General features: G+C 33.4%; 1 non-coding gene across 1 annotated transcript; it reads left to right on the forward strand.

Moving 5' to 3' along the window:
- Positions 1 to 5,429: 5,429 nt before the first annotated feature.
- Positions 5,430 to 5,536, forward strand: LOC125103360 (U6 spliceosomal RNA). The gene has a single exon (XR_007128366.1). It is a non-coding gene; the product is annotated as a U6 spliceosomal RNA (small nuclear RNA).
- Positions 5,537 to 5,792: the final 256 nt, after the last annotated feature.

Below are 5,792 nucleotides of genomic sequence, written 5' to 3' on the forward strand. Positions count from 1 at the left end.
GCTCCATTTTTCAAGTCTACTTTTATTTATGGGCTACAACTTCTTATAGTGCTTATGATTTCTGACATGAGAGAGAAGACAAAATATGCTCAAATGTAAACTAATTTTAAAATATTAAACTTTTAAAAGTAGAGTAAATATTCTAATATAGACTTGAACATACAAAATGAACATTTAAATGCATCATTTCAGGACTTTATAAAAATCAGTGCTTTATTAATTGCATCTATGTTCATCTAATGCCTCTAGAAAATTTGAGTACTTCTTTTGATGACCTTGTATTGAGTATAGTTAAAAGCACATACTAACCCTGGTAAATTTATTTGTAATATCTCTTTTCTCTTAAAAATCTAATAAAGTTATGGTATTTTCCAACATACAAGTAATAACTACTTTTATATAGTTGTTTAGTGTTATCATTACTGTTGATATTTTTAAAGCTAATATTTATTTTATACTTACTATGTGCCAGCTACTGTGCAAAGCACTTTATAGCCACATCAATTCTTTTATTCCTTATAAAAAACACTTTAAGGTGAACATTATTATTCTCATTTTACCCATGAGGAAAACAGGACTTATAAAGCCTAAATAATTTGACTAAGTATACACAGCTGGGAAAGTTTCAGGGAGGGCTTGAAGCTAGATGGTAATCTCAAGAACTATAACTTTGTGTTAATACACACAATTTTATTTTTCGTGCACAAAAATCCCCTTATTAAAACAGTAAGAACAGTAACTAACAAGCTGGCTTAGTGAACTGTGTTGTATTTATGATGTCTTTGGGAGTGCATGGATATCAACATTTATGTTCCTTGTTCAGTTCATTCATAGAATTAAACCTGTTGATGGGAAGTATTAGGTTGAGTATCAATATGGTTTAAATCTTAAATAAAAATCCTCTGTTGTCATCAGGTGACAAATGGAGATATAGAGAAAAAAAATTCTTTTAATCAAATGATATAGTGTCCTAGGAAATGGAAATGTTCTGCACCATCCAACATGGTAGCCAATAGCCACCTGTACCTATTAAACATTTGAAATGTGGCTAGTGTGACTGACAAATTACATTTAAAATTTCTCTTTAACTTTGGTTGATTAAAATTAAATTTTAGAGCCACATGAGGCTGGCGTCTACTATATAGGACACCATAGCTCTGGTAGACTTCATCCAATCCAAATGATGGCTTCCAAATTATAGTCCCTGAATTTCTTAATAATATATTGAATCATTTGCTAGACACATCACAATGGATGTCTAAAAGACATTTCTACCTGCATATGTCCAAATTCTTGATTTTCACTGAAAATCAGTAGCTTCTTTTATAGTGCCCATCTTTAGCAAAGCAAACCTCTGTATAGTCTTTAGCTCAAGATAAAAACCTTGGAGTTATCCACAAAATCTTTCTCCTATATCCCTAACCTGTTAATAAAAATGCATGTGGTCTTTACCTTCAAACTCTATCAACTTTTCACCAAATCTAGAAGTACACCCTATTCTAAACAATATTCATCTCTTGTCTGGACTACAGTAGTTACTTTCTAACTGATCTTCCTCCTTTCACTCTAACTGGTCACTCTAACCAGTTTTCTTTCTCTGTGTTCTCAGATTTCTGTTCCAGCTTCACAAGTTGACTATGTAAGTCTTGGGAATGATCCAAACAGGCTTTACTGTGGAACCTTTGAATTTGTTCATTTCTCTGGAATTATCTCTACTCAGATGTCCTCAATACTCCTTGACTTCATTTGGGCTTCTACTCAACTATAACCTTATTAGGAAGCCCTTCCTGGCAAATCCTTTTGAAGCAGCACCTCCCTACCCCTTACATGACCTTATTTTTTCTATTAATATTTCTATTTTTTTTTTCTGTCTTCTCCCTCTACAATCTATGAGCAGCGTAGTCAAAACATTTTTGTTTACTACTATATCCTCAGGGCATAGATCAGTGTGCTGTAATTAAAATAACATAATAATTATATATACATATACATAATAATTATACACAAACACACACAATTGGGATTAAAAAACAATCCTCAGGGGCCCTGTGTGACTCAGATGGTTAAGCTTCTGCCTTTGGCTCAGGTCAGGTCCTGGGATTGAGCCTTGAGTTGGGTTCCCAGCTCAGCAGGGAGTCGGCCTCTCTCTCCCTCTTCCTCTCCCTCTGTTTATACTCTCTCTCTCAAATGAATAAATAAAATCTACAAAAAAGAACACAATCCTCAATTTGATATTGGTTTTGAATATCAAGTATAGGGAGACCAACTGGGGTTAAAACATAAAATCTTCAAATTAATATCTTTGAAATATAAAAAATATAAACCCAGGTTCTTGATATGTAAAGCAATGACCAAAACTAGAATATCAGACAAAAGTAATGCTTTAAATTTTAAAAATAAAAGAACATAATGTGGTAGTTAGAGCCATTTTGAAATATCTAGTGGTTTCAATATTTTACTTTTTTTTTTAATTAACATATAATGTATTATTGGCCCCAGGGGTACAGGTCTGTGAATCACCAGGTTTACACACTTCACAGCACTCATTTTTTTTTTTTACTTTTTAAAAAAATCGATATCTCATTAGCTATAATGATTCTATAGCAAATTAAATTTAATTTTAGTTTAATATTTAATATTTAGACATCATTCAACATATGTTCAAATGGATTAAAATTTATTCCTTGCATCAAATGCTAGCAAGGACATGAAACAACAGAAAAATTCATTGCTGGTGAGAATGCAAAATAGTACGTCACTTTGGAAAATAGTTTGGCAGTTTCTTTTTTCTTTTTCTTTTTTCTTTCTTTTTTTTTTTAGATTTTTATTTATTTATTTGACAGAGAGAGATAACAAGTAGGTAGAGAAGCAGACAGAGGGAGAGAGGAAAGGAAGATCCTTGCTGAGCAGAGAGCCCGATGCAGGGTTCGATCCCAGGACCCTGAGACCATGACCTGACCAAGGAACCCTAGTTTGGCAATTTCTTATAAAACTAAGCATGCTCTTACCACATAATCCTGCAATCACATCCCTTATTATTTACTTAAATGAGGTAATTACATCTCAAAAAAAAAAAAAAAACCCTGCACATGAATGTTTAATAGCAGTTTTATTCATTATTGCCAAAATGTGAAAGCAAACAAGATGTCCTTCAGTAGGTGAATGGATAAACAAACTGCAATCTAGGGCCGCCTGGGTGGCTCAGTGGGTTAAGCCTCTGCTTTCGGCTCAGGTCATGATCTCAAGGTCCTGGGATGGGACCCCGCATTACATCGGGCTCTCTGCTCAGCAGGAGCCTGCTTCCCCTCACCCTCTCTCTGTGTGCTGCTCTGCCTACTTGTGATCTCTCTCTCTCTGTCAAATAAATAAATAAATAAAATCTTAAAACAAACTGCAATCTATACAATAAAATAGTATTAAGCATAATAAAAAATAAGCTATTAAGTCACAAAAGTTCATGGAGGAAACTTAATATGCATATGCTGAGTGAAAGAAGCCAATCTGAAAAGGCTACATATGTATGATTCCAACAATATGACATCTGGAAAAGGAAAAACATGGAGACAATAAAAAGATGAGTGGTTGAGTGGGGAGAAAGGAGGGAGGAATAAGAGGAAAACAAGGGATTTTTAGGACAATGAAACTGTTATTTGATGTGATATGTACTGGTGGATACATTTCATTATATGTTTGCCAAAACCAATGGCATAGAAAACATAGATAGTGAACCTTAATGTAAACTATGAGCTTTATTTAATAAGAAAGTATTGATACTAGCTCATCAATTGTAACACATGCACTATATTAGTTGATCTAAGATATTACAAATAGGGGAAATTAGGGAATATAGTGAAGGTATGTGGGAACTCCGTACTCTTTGCTCAGTTTGCTCTTAGTCTAAAACTGCTTTAAAAAACAAAGCCCATTAATTTAAAAAATTCATTTCCTAGATGACTTATCAGGGTAAGTTAATGATATTATAAAAAAAATCCTGATTCTATATTTTAATCACCAATCTTAGTTTGGTGAAAACCTAGGACTCGCCATTCTTTCTAGTGATCTTTGGAAATCTATTATACAGAGAGTAGGATTTGACAATTCTCTAAGAGAAACTTTATGAGTTGCTATAGAATCATGTTTCATTTTTATGCCATGGAGATGTGAGGACATATTTCAATCAGCCAAAGGGATTTCCTTTACAGACTGTATCTACAGTGTAACTGGTCCCATAAAAATGATAGAAAACATTAACACACTTATTTTACATCCTTATTGATGACTCAGTTTGATTTGAAATAATTAAGAACTTTTAAATGTGAAGTACTTAAAAAAACAACAGTATGTGGTTAAGGTGAGCTACTCTGCATAGTGATATTCATATCTAGAATTCCTCATTAACTGGTTTGAATTGCAAGCACCAAGATTCATACAAGTAATCTATTTGTTTAAAGATAATAGATAATTTTTTACAAAATCTAGTAATTGCCAGGACCTTTTGTATTATAACTTTTAGTTCAACAGTTAATTGAGACTCAGTATAATAGAATTTACATAAAGTTTATGGGTGAGATTGATAATGTTTTTAATTGCCTTTCTCTATTTTAGGTAATGCATTCATAAGTTTTTGTAGACCAATATTCATTAGATCATTAGATAGAGAAGTCTACATTTTGGATTAAAGGCTTCCATGAAAAAAGTATAAATATAATACATGATCACTATTTTGCCATATAATTAGTTATACTTAGGAATGCCATCTTCTACAAGTAAGCCACTAATGATTCTTGGCAAGAAGAAAAACAGAAGCATTTGAAAATCAGTTATATTTTCAGATTATTTTCATGCAAATACAAATTATTTGGATGACCAATATTAGACTAGGGTTTTGTATCTATTGCTAACTTGCACAGAAGAAAAATTGAGAGTGTGGATCCCACCATGATAATGCAGTTTCAAAATGATTTGTTCTAGCAACAAATGTTCGTGCTGGCCAGATAGATTTTGTTGTGTGTAAAACAGACACATACATACACATCAATCACTATAGATTCCTCAAGAACAATGTATTTTGTGCTAAGTGCATTAAGGGAGACCGTGAGGCACTCCGGTAGCTTTTACTGGAAGGTATTAATGAAAGGAGCAAATAGATGTGTTGGTAGGCTCCCTTTCCCACTTCAAACAAGAAATCTCCATGTTCATCAGGTCTGTATTTTACACTCTCAAAGACAGTTGCTCTTTGTAGCCAAATAAAGTTTTGAGATTTACTATACCAAAAAAAAAAAAAAAAAAAAAAAAAAACCAGCAGGGAAATCCTCTACAAAAAATGGTAGTTCAAGTTATTGAATCATTTAATTAGATTAGTACCATTTCTCACAGAAATCTCTTCTCTGTGTGCTAGTTTTATATTAGTCTTTAAAAACATGGAGACAGTGCTCGCTTCGGCAGCACATATACTAAAATTGGAACGATACAGAGAAGATTAGCATGGCCCCTGTGCAAGGATGACACGCAAATTCGTGAAGCGTTCCATATTTTTGTCCCACATCGGGCTCCTTGTTCTGTGGGGAGCCTGCTTCTCCCTCTGCCTCTGCCTGCCACTCTGTCTGCCTGTGCTCGCTCTCTCTCTCTCTAAAAAGAGAAAAAAAAACAAAAACAAAAACAAAAAACATGGAGACAAACACACAGAAGTATCTTTGCCCTTGATCTTATTTCACTCTGAGGAAACATAGAAAACTAGGATATGTGACATGGAAGTGAACATACTTTATAAAGGAAATAAAAATGGCACTTAA

The sequence above is a fragment of the Lutra lutra genome, chromosome 6 (genome assembly GCF_902655055.1).
Source record: "Lutra lutra chromosome 6, mLutLut1.2, whole genome shotgun sequence".
Classification (NCBI taxonomy): domain Eukaryota; kingdom Metazoa; phylum Chordata; class Mammalia; order Carnivora; family Mustelidae; genus Lutra; species Lutra lutra.